We start from the raw sequence: 12015 nt of genomic DNA on the forward strand, positions 1-12015 counted from the left end.
TTTTCAAATATCGTGTAATCTATTTGATTCTCGGCGAGGAGGGAAAATTCAAAAGGTGGAGTTGAGATGGGAAGTTAGTGCCCGAGTGGATCGAGGTCACGATAGCTCAAGTGGTAGAGCAGCGGCGTATCAAGCCGAAGATCGTGGGTTCGAATCTCGCTCGTGACACTGACGTTTTTATCTCAACTAAAAACCTTAATTAATTGAACGATATTAATTGGTCAAGCGGACCACGAAAACTAGTGAATTTAATTAAAAACTTAAACTTGGCAAATTTGAAACTGGCAGTTTTATTAATTGAAGTTCCTCATTGTCCAATCTACGTTTTACCAAGTTTATTGTAAGGTTTTCCTCAATGTTTCTTATTTTCTCTTTGTTGTCTATTGATTGCCCAAAAAACAAAAAAGTTACGAGGGCTAAATACAGAAAGAAAACAAAACTCAAGGGGAAAATCGAATATTAAAAACAATACCACTGAAATAACTTTCCTGGAAAAAAAACTTTTAAAATTTTCCCGAGACGTTGTACAGCACACCTGTTGTTCTGTCTTACCAAGTCTCCTAATTATCGTCGGTAACTTTTTCGTTCAACATTAAAAACTCAGTGAGAAATCACAGGCATGAGCGAGTTCACAGTGGTGTAGGCAGTTAGTCGAGGATGTTGGACGGAAGGTAGAGAACTTGAACTTGGCTTATTGGGAAACTAAGCAATCCTTTCAACCGATATGACTTCAATCCACCATTCCGATGAATGTACAAGGTTCTCGTCAATATATAACTCTATTGACTGTGCCCCTGATGAAAAACATGGAAAATTTACCTCCAGTTGTTTTTGCCCGAGCTGACGTGAAGTTTCACTGTAATAAGCATGACTTTTTTATGCACTTTATTAATACTTTTTATGTTTCTTTAGCAAAACCCGCTCGGTTCTTGTAAATATTCCTTTTACTGTAATAATTAAAACTCTCTTAACTATTAATTAAACTATTATTTAATTTAAAATTAAGACTGATTTAACAAAGACGTGAATACAAACCTCTTTTAAACCAGAACCAATCAAAACGCAAGAATTTTCAATACATAAACTAACAATATTGTTATGTTATTAATTCAATTAATTATGCTTTTTATCTAAAGTTTTGGCTGAGAAGAAAAAGTTAGTGTCACGAGCAGGATTCGAACCCACGACCTTCGCCTCATTAAGCCGCTGCTCTTAAACATGATAGCTCAAGTGGTTAGAGCTACGACGTATTGTGAACCGAAGGTCGTGGGTTCGAATTCCGCTCGTGACACTAACTTTTTCATCAACCGAAAACCTTAGATAAAAGGATAACATGTTATTAATATTGAGGTATTTCTTTTTGTTCTACTAACGTGATTTCATTTTAACATATAGAATTTTTAATTTATTGACACTAAAGTAAAGATGACAATAAAAAATAAACTTCATTCCTGCATAAATTACATTATAAATAATAAATCTAGTTCATCGTATTATACTATTATAATTCATGTATTTTATTGTTACGAAAGTCTGTTCTTAAATCAATTAAGATCTATTTTAAACATTAATTTTATTCACTATTTTTCGTGGTCCGCTTGACCAATTAATATCTTTCAATTAATTAAGGTTTTTAGTTGAGATAAAAAAGTCAATGGCACGAGCGGGATTCGAACCCACGATCTTCGGCTTACTACGCTGCTGCTCTACCACTTGAGCTATCGTGACCTCTCAAGTGGTAGAGCAGCGGCGTATCAAGCCGAAGATCGTGGGTTCGAATCCCGCTCGTGCCATTGACTTTTTTATCTCAACTAAGAACCTTAATTAATTGTTTTTTAATGTATTTATTTGATGATTTTTTGCCGCAAATTTTATATCTCTAGTTAAAAAGTTGCATCTTTTAATAAAAAGGAAAGTTTTTTCCTAACTTGGCAAAATTAATTACTTGGCATGTGATATAAAGGAACCAACCAAAAAATAATTCGCCCAAGATTCAAAAATTAGAAGCGGGAAGATTTTTGAAATTTTTCCCCCAAGTAAATTTCTCTATTCCACTCATTTCAGACGGGATAATTATAAAATGTATTTGTAATTAAAATTTTGTTGTAGTCGTGAAGAGCGGACAGTAATGAAGTATTTTAGAAAAACACTCTTTCATTTTTTTGCCGATGTTTCTACCTTTATTCCGGTCATCTTCAGGGCCTTGGTAAATTAAAAAACACATGTTGATTAGAAAAAATACAATACAGATATAAATGATATAAATGTTGTGTGAAATTTTTTTGAAAAGAATTTTTATTCAATTTTACACGAAACAAATATGATACCACTAGAATAGCACCACACTTTAAGTAAGTATGAAATAATTGTTCAAAATTTATGTTATTTACATATGTATTGAATGTTCTCTAATCAACACGTTTTGTAATTCACCAGGACCTGAAGATGGCCCCAATAAAGATCGAAACGTCGGCAAAAAAACCAAAAAAGTGGTTTTCTAAAATACTTCATTCCTGACAGCTTCTCACGATTTCAACAAATTATTGAACAATCGCTCGGTAAAAAACACATATTATTATAAATATAAACTTTTTTTTATTCACTTTTTAATGCGCCTATGGGAAGTTCGCTCGTGTTCCCAAAGAGGCATTTCATCCTTGTATGATAAATGGTGGGTCGTTGCCGACCGGGCATCAACATATAGACTGGGGGTTGATGGTCTGAGGGGCGGACAGGATTTCAGTTTTGTATAAGGCCCAGCCCCTGTATTGTGTACCTTTTTTCACCTCACCCTTATTAGTTAGTTATTTCGCTCTTTGTGTCCACGTCCACTTCATTCCTTTATCTTACTTCAACCAGCTTTTATTCCCTACATACACAGTTTTTTTAAAGCTTTCACTCAACTCTTTATTCTTCTACCCTTTATGTAAAAGAGGCAAATGCAAGCTGCAAGATACGAGAGGGTTCATATTTAGAATAAAAATGACGGACGATCACAAAGGCAATGAAAACCTCTCAGGATTAATCAACCAAAGGCAGCAACAAAAATAACACCAACACCACCCCATCCCCAAAGACCTCATAAAAGAGACTGGACTTCATGAAAATCGCACAGAGCCAAAACTGAAGATGGCGAAATGCTGACACGAGCCTGACAGACTAACACAGCGAGGATAACCTTCTAAATCTCCCAATTCCTCCTATACTCTCACTCTCTCTCTCTCTCTCCCTCTCTTTATATCGATCTAACTATCTATCTTTATCTCTCACCCTATCTATATCTACCTCTACCTCTTTGCATCTCTTTCTTCTCTACATTACTCTATCTACAGTTCAATTCGTTTTCAATTTCGTGGTGAATTCACTCCAGAAGGGCGGTGAGTGAAATTATTTTTCTTATATAAGTTACAAATCCCTGTTCTCAGACCTGCGTCCCATCCCATGGTTTAACTTGGCAAAAACGTCCTACAAAAAATTCTACGTGTCAATGATTCGGATTCGCACGAATCGCTGCATCTGCGGGAGTGCCTACACAAAACTGTGACACCTGCGATGAACCTGAAAGCATAAAACATTTAATCCTTGATTGACCGGAAAACGAAGAAAATAGAACAGTCTTTCTTGACAGGGACTCCATGCTGAAAGAAATCAGCAAGTCTTTCAGCTGGGAGAGCTTGCTGGAATCGGGCAGGGAGGATGTGTACAAGGCGATCTATTCCTTTTGTTCAGGACAATGGTATTACTGTCTGTATCTGATCTCTGAGGTTGGCTCTCCAGCGAATCGGGAAAAATGTTGTCCCCGGGCTGTGGAATTTTCCAAAATGAGTGTGCTATTATATTATAATTCGTTAATGCGTTCCTACATGACTGTTCATTGGTTATAGTTTGTTATTTGTTATCCTTGTCAATTGTTGCTTGTTGGAATCTGTTATGTTTAAATTATGCTGTTGTTCAAATTGTTATCATTGCAATGTAGCGGTTCTTTTGTTTTATATTATTTATAACAATTTCTTAACGCTAGCTTTTTAAAACTTTGTATTTATTTATTTGCCCTTCACCTGTCAGTTAAATGCCTCTGGCAAAGCAAAAAAACTACAATAGATATTTTAAATTAAATTTTTGTAAATTTATTTAAAGAAAAGTTTATATTATTTTTATCGTAATCGCCGACCGTCAGACTGAACGACTCCCATCGGCGAACTATTTAATAAACCTGCACATGCCGAGAAAACTGAATCTTTCCGGGAGACTTTTCTTGCTCGTCCATCAATCAAAACAGCGATTACTGTCTAGAGTTAATTAAAATTAATATAAGCCAAAGTTTAAGGGGTTGCTATTAAAAGATTAGTAAGGGGTTGAAACACCAATCGCTAGCCTTAAATCCCCTGCATCGAGCAAATAAGCGATCTTGTGAAACTGAATTCCATTTTTAAACAAGAACGGATTGAAAAGTTCACCGATTATTTGGAACCTATCTCTTTTTCATGTCCCATAAGTGTTTCATAGGATTCATAGAACATGCTGGCCAATTCATTAATCCCTACATCCTACAATAAACTCGAGCTGCATGGGACCACAGCAGAAGGACTCAATGTATCTTAGTATAGTCAAAGATCCATTTTGTTTTAACCAGGGAATGGACATTGACGTCTTTGAAAAAGACTCATGCATGGCACATGAATTAAAACGTTCTCCATGTCTTCTCAGGTCATCTGATTGTCACAAATCGAACCGGCACTCGTCTGTGAAGAGAACCCTCATTGTTCAAGTGTCCAAATGGGATGCTGATTTGGGAATAGTCGCCTTTTCTACTCGATGCCTTTCCGGTAGTAGAGGACTTGATGAGGAACGTCTATTCTGACGAAGCCTACTGATGCTTTAGAGCTCTTCGTTACATGCCGTTTGTAGTTGATTAACTATCAAGGAAGCCGTTAAATGACGGTAACAGCAATAAAACGATCGTCTTTAATCGTCGTACATCGGTCGACCACTTCGCTGTCATCTATCAAGATTTCCGGTGGCTCTGAAGCTGTAGGCCATCGTGGAAGGTAGAACGCGGCATACCCAGGACTTGAAGGTCCCACCGTGGGGGAAAGGTGGCAAAAAATCAATTTCCTAAAACTTAAGTTTTGATAATCAATTTACTTTTCTTACAGTATTTGAGCTGAATAAGGCAGTAATAATGATTTTACGGTTAAACATTGATCTAAACCAGTAATCACTGCTGAAACCTGAAAATTATAAATTTTACAAGATACACATTTTCTCAACATTACTCCCCTCCCACCCAGCGGATCTTTGTAAAAACTGGGTCACCCTAATTTTTTTATGTATACACCCAAGTACGAGATAGGTATGCTGAGGGAAACCAGCAATATTAGAGGAAAATCCGGGTTTTTAGGCGTTCAATAAAAGCTTCGTTGTTCTTTGCTTTGCCAAGTCGTTTTAAAGACGCTTATTTAGCCTTAAAGATGTATTTAGCCTAACATCTCGAAAATACAATAAATTTGGCCAGTTTCTGTATAGTTGAAGAAAGATATGAAAGGTTTTCTTTAATAAAAAGCTATATCAATAAAAAGCAACTTAATGACTTTTAAATGGTTATATTCGCCATCAGCATTACATTTCCAATAAAGATAGAGGTTTTGTTTGTTGTTTTGTTGTAGTTTGTTCTTATCTTTTTGTCACTTTGTGTTTCAACAGTCTGTGAACAATTGTGACTCCATCTGAATTAACAGGGCCGATTATTTTTTGCAACGTGCAGCAGTTATTCGTTTACCGTCAACAATTTTGGTCGATTTGCTGTGGACCAATAATTCGAGAACAATTCTATTGAATTCAGCGTATAGAAAAACAGAAGAAACNAGCACATTCTGGAGCAGTTTCATTGGATTCGGTGCACCAAAAAACCTAAACCTAAAATTTAGGTAACGTACCGCAAATAGCTTGGGTGTTACAGAATTTTTCCACTTTTTTGAGTTTTGACCCCACTGTGCGTCCGTCATTGGCCAAAGCATCTGCCCGGGCGAGATCTACTCGACTTAAGTAATTTTTACTCAAATTTATTGTTTCATCAAAGAAAACAATTTAAAAAATTAACTCACTCCAGAAGTTGGCTCTGAAAACGATGAACTGATTTTCTTTATTTTTAATCCTAAGAGTGTTAAAGAATTACTAAAATCGTTAAACGAAATAATTTTTTAATAGTTTTAGTTGAATTTTACTTTGATTTAAAAAAAATGTTGTTGACAATTGTTAAAATGTTCTCTTAACATTCGAGATTAAATCTAAGAAGAAAAGAGGTCGGGTTCCTTTTGTTTAGGAGAAAGGACGGATTTAAATGGATTTTGAGGATGGCGAGTGGATGTGGGTCGGATTGATGTAAAGTCGACAATCACTTTTGACTCTCTTCCACCCTCCGCTAGCTGCCGGAGGTTCCAATCGAGTTATAAACCGAAGAGACTCGGGTCATTTGGTTGCCTCTGGGCTCTTAACACTCCCGCGGTCCATCGAACATATAACTAATAACTTGGATTTCGTTTCAAACACGTTTTAACTTATTGTTAAAAATTAAAAGTGATTGTTATTTATTTCCGGCTGTTAACATCTTAAGAATACCATTAAATTTTATCAAACTGCACTTTAGTTTCTTTTATGAAATATGTTTTATGAACAAATAGAATCATCAATCGATCGAATTATGGTACTTGTCAATCTCGTAAAGTCAAAGGCGGTGGTTTTCGGCAAAAGAGGGCGCCCAGCTGCTTCATAAAAGTGGTTTTTCAAAGGGATTAGGGGCCTGTAAAGAATACGAGTTCTTAGGGTCATCCTAACACCCAAGCTTTCCATGATAAGCAGAAAGCAACTGCCATAAAAACTGCTTTATACACCATCTCGAGTAGCTTAACTCGGTCTCTTGGTCTGTGCAGTTACCACGTTACCCCTAGTTGCCACTACCACTTATGGAATGTTCTCGCCATCTGCAGCCAGTCAAAGTAGAGCCCTTCCAAATATATAGCAGGCGCACTGCCCCACTGACTGAGGAGGTCTCATCCATCACTAATGGTCAACGGCACCAGACTCGTCAACCCGACGAGCTCTCACAAATCACTAATGGAACACCATCGATGACAGAAAGGGTACTCGCAGCATTAGCCTGATTCTCGCCTCCTTAACACAGCCGACTTGGCTATAAACGCCAACTGCTGCCCTTCGGCTAATACCTGCACGGCTAATACCGACTCACGGCCCACGGACCTCAGCCAACGATTTTCTCGGTCACAGACCACCACCAACAGCACCACGCACACGGTCTCAGCCTCAATCCATCGTTTCGAAGCTCCAAAAAACACCGGCCCTTTTCAGGGCCACAAAACTTCCAGTCTCTAAAATCTGCCAAGAGCTTTTCAACGGTGCTTGCTGTTCTAGATTAAAACATGCCTGCCAAGTCTGGGGGTTCCAGTATAGTGAATTTAGAAGTGTTTTAATAACCTTTATGAAAGAAGTTTTTTCACTGTCAAACCCCAGATGTCTAACTAGTACAAACTGTTTATAAAAGTAGCCACCAAACACGACGGACCGGAACGTCGGAAGCCCAATTGTGTGTTTGGGAGGAGATGCGACAATTTCTGCCTGGTGAGTAATACTTTTTAAGGATTTTTGTTAAGAGGGGCAGATGATGGTCTGTAGTTTAGAGGGTCATAAAACTTTTTGTTTGGTTTTTGCTTTTGTTTTCATTTTTAGACGCCAATATTAGCTCCATTCGGTTATTTTCTGGACATGTACCTGGAGCTCCTCCGAAGAAATTGTGGGATAGCAGCTGTGTCGTCAGCAAAGGATGTCGAGGGTGAAGTTAGGATATCTGCGGTATAAAGAATCGGCTCAAGTACGTTTCCCTCAGGTACTACCTCTCCCAGAGGAAAATAGTCTCAGTAGGCCGTTCCTTGACACTGAAGAATCCATCGGTTCGGAACGAAGGATTATGTACGATGCGCTTTAGTTTGTACAGAATGCCTACATGCTATACACGGTCAGACGTTCGTGGCACAGTATTTTTTGCGTTGAAGGGATGGAGATATTGGTCCACAATGCACTTTCTGGGTAGTGTTAGTGACTAAGTAAAACAAAAGGAATTAAGCACCTTTGCTTTGCACCGTGATTTTACATTTGCCGCACCCCATGAAAAACTTCCAAAAAGCAGAATATTAAATTTTAGAAATATATGTTAGAAAATCGAATGGAAACATCATTTTCAACAGAGTAAGATTGGTTGCCAGCCAGTGGCAGTTCTGCCGCCTGTCAGATCTCAAGCAATAATAATCACTATTAATGATCATGGTTTGAAATTTTATTGTGAAAACTTTGCACTAGTACAAGCATAATAAAATTTGTCGAGTCGCTAAATTTTACTAATGCCGACAGTGACAAATGATAAACCGCGTAGTTTTCTTCTTCGGTTGCCCTGCCAAATGTGTTTTATTGGTTTGTCTTTGGTTGTCAAAGAAAGTCCATTAGTCTTATTCCACGACCATTACCGACCTGTATTGTCACACCCGAGACAATGGATCGATGTGTTTCCGATGCTATTTCATCAATTGATCGAAATGTTCTTTTGTTCAAAAAAAAAAATCACCATTGATGAGGACAAATGATAACCTTACCGTATTCGCTACAATCTGCCATGAAGGGAAATAAACTTCATTTCTATTTGTTAATAAAGGACGCTTTTCCCCGAGAGCTCATTTGGATTAATAAACGTAATTAATGAAATTGTCCGTTTCTTTCTCTGGAAATAGATCACAGTGACAGTACCACTCCGAACGAATGCATAATACGTTCTATGTGTGAAGGACGCTCTTAGTGGTTAATGAAGGTCCATTTCTCTTCCCTCTTTCCCTTTTCATCCAGGCCACTAATCTTCTAAGAAATGGATCGTTATCTTGGCCTTTTCGAGAGTGTATTACAGAAACGCGCTCTCATGAAATGTTTGTCGCTTCCAGTGGTCACCTTAGCTAACTCAAATCGAGACGATCGTGTAAAATGTCAAAAAGAGTTGTGTTTATGCCGTTTAGAAAGGAACTCAGTGTTTACATTGAAAAAACCAATGACGCCCTCCACTGTAATCAAAGGGATACCGACTTCCAGGCAAGTCGAATACTTAGGGCTATACCTTGACAGACTGACATGGAATCCTTACACAAGACTTAAAGAACAACATAACAGAAGACTTGGACAACTATGAAGCCTTCTATGACTGAAATTCGTTTTGACGTTAAAATTAAACTAACCTTATACAAGACTTAATTCACTACTTTCGTGGTCCGCTTGACCAATTAATACATGACAATTAATTAAGGTTTTTTAGTTGAGATGAAAAAAAGTTAATGGCACGAGAGGGATTCGAACCCACGACCTTCGGCTAGATACGCCGCTGATCTACCACCTGAGCTATCGTGACCTTGATCCACTCGGACATCAACTCCCCATCTCAACCCCACCTTATGAGTTTTCCCTCCTTTTGCCATTTTTCAAATGTCGTGTAATCGGTTTGGATTCTCGACGACAAAGGAGGGAAAACTCATAAGGTGGGGGTTGAGATGGGGAGTTGATGTCCGAGTGGATCGAGGTCACGATAGCTCAGGTGGTAGATCAGCGGCGTATCTAGCCGAAGGTCGTGGGTTCGAATCCCTCTCGTGCCATTAACTTTTTTTCATCTCAACTAAAAACCTTAATTAATTGTCTTATACAAGACTTTTGACATACAGAGTGGAAATGTGGTTCTGCCAAGCCATCCAAAATCCAGCGCATCCAATCCTTCCAATCAAACGCACTCAGACTGTACGTCATCAACTTACTATCCACAACATCAACATTTCTTTTGACAACGGACAGAATCGTTCCAGATTCCAAAAATTTCACACAGCCTTTCGCTCCACCCTAACCTTAATGCTCAAGCACACATTCCCATCCCGAGAACACACCCCATCGCCTTAAACGACGGCCTTGAGACCTCCTTATCCTATAACCTCAAATCGACGAGCACCATTGGTTGGTTTCTCGTGGTGGGTGTCCTCCACTAGTGTAAATTAGTTAGTTATTAAAGCACACACACGTGACCTTTTGTAGAATGTAATTTTATTGTTTTTGATATTAAAATACTTCAATCATACGTAACCCCACAAACCTGCAAGCCATATACCCTCTTACAGACCTATCAGCCTTCTCCCAGAAATGTCCAAAGTCCGTGAAAGATGCGTTTTAAAACGCCTTATCTACATAATATCAATCCTGCACACCAATTTGGTTTCCGTCCTCGTCATTCCACTATTCAGCAATGTTTCAGGGTTGTTGGCACTATTCCCTCTGCTTTAGAGAACAAAGTGCTCGGGAGCATTCCTAGACATATACCAAGCTTTTTGACAGGTTCAGGCACTCGGAGTTCTCAATGTCTTGAGCACACTGAAGAATGGTGCAAAACGTGGAAAATGAAGGTAAAAGAAGTAAATGTACCCAAATAACCTTCACCCTAAACAAACAGCCTTGCCCATTTCTTCACGTCAACAATAAAGAACTACCGACATCTGCATACGTAAAACACTTAGGGCTATACTTAGACAGTAGACTGACGTGGAATTCTCACACAAAACTAAAGCGACAAGGACAAGGACTTCTAAAGTCGATTTGGACAACTACGAAGGCTTGAAGGACCGAATCCAGAAATACGTTAAATGACAGCTCTGTACCCTACTTCAACCTATTTGGATACAGTGTGTAACTGTGGGGCAACCAAGTCATCTACCACCCAACAAATCCAAGCATTCCGATCAAAAGTCCTCAGAAGAATCCTCCGAACTCCTCACTATGTCTCCAACTTCACAATCCACAATGACTTTCTCACCCCCTCCGTCAAAGAATTGATCCGTTCCGCTTCTTCAAGTTTCACTCCAATCTTTCAACCCTTTACCCTACTGCTCAAGCCCTCTCAACTTCCTCTCATGTAAAACGAAGATGGTCTGATGACCTCCGAGTGCCAGCCGGCTTCTCACAACAGTCTTCCAGGTGCAATACCGGCAGTAGGGTAAACCATTAGAATAATTTGTAAGATATATAATTCACGTACAGGATCAAATAAATATATAATATTAATACTAATTTCTTCCCAAAGATATAGATGTATTTTTTCATCGAGTAATTTTCCTATCGGGACAAAACTTCAAATTCTAAGTCCACGTCCCTTCATCTTTTAATTATGATGAATGTTCTAAATTGATAGCCTTAAGTGAAGTTATTGTTCGCCGTTGCCCTTCGAAAGTAAGTCCTTAATCCCTTAATAAGTTCTCCGTCCCTACTCCGCCATTAAATCCGCCCACAAAGCTCCTTCTCACAAGGTTTACCGGCGATATTATATTATAGATTATGAAAAACCCTAGAGTTCGACGATTTATGTATTTTATGTCGAAAGTTGCTATCGACGAATGCGGTATATATTGAAACGTCCTTTTATCTAAACATTATTTTAACCATTTAATTCTTATGTTTTATTTTAAGGGTTATAACTTATAAACATTTAAAAATGTTCTATAGAATTGTTTTGCAAATGGGATAAATCGTCAAAAGCGACTGACAGGCGAGATTCTTGTGAACAGTGAGGAGAATAAGGACGAGAGGGTGTATCGTTCCGCCGTGATTTTTCCATCCATTCACGTGTCACGGACGTTTTAAAGGGCAGACACATTTTTCCCCTGTTACTCCATTTCTCAACACAAATCACAGGGCTCACAATCGCATTGTTTTCATTGTACAAAAGACAAAAAAAAAAAAAGAAAGAGACCAGAATGTCATTTGTTTTTTTGTTTTTTCGATTGTTCGAATCATGCCGGCACCATTCATTTTTCAATCCCTCGCCTCAATTTACTTAGCTGAACTGTTAACAGAAAGTTTTTCACCGGGCATTCAGATTCGGAATAATACATAAGAGGTTGTCATATATATCAAATTGAACAAAAGACTCAATTT

At 38.3% G+C, this 12015-nt stretch overlaps 1 non-coding gene across 1 annotated transcript; it reads right to left on the reverse strand.

The window, feature by feature from the left end:
* Window positions 1–1655: 1655 nt before the first annotated feature.
* On the reverse strand, window positions 1656–1728 carry Trnat-agu. Its single transcript has one exon. It is a non-coding gene; the product is annotated as a tRNA-Thr (tRNA).
* Between the last annotated feature and the right edge of the window lie 10287 nt (window positions 1729–12015).

The sequence above is a fragment of the Cimex lectularius genome, unplaced genomic scaffold (genome assembly GCF_000648675.2).
Source record: "Cimex lectularius strain Harlan isolate CLEC.00 unplaced genomic scaffold, Clec_2.1 scaffold23, whole genome shotgun sequence".
Lineage (NCBI taxonomy): Eukaryota > Metazoa > Arthropoda > Insecta > Hemiptera > Cimicidae > Cimex > Cimex lectularius.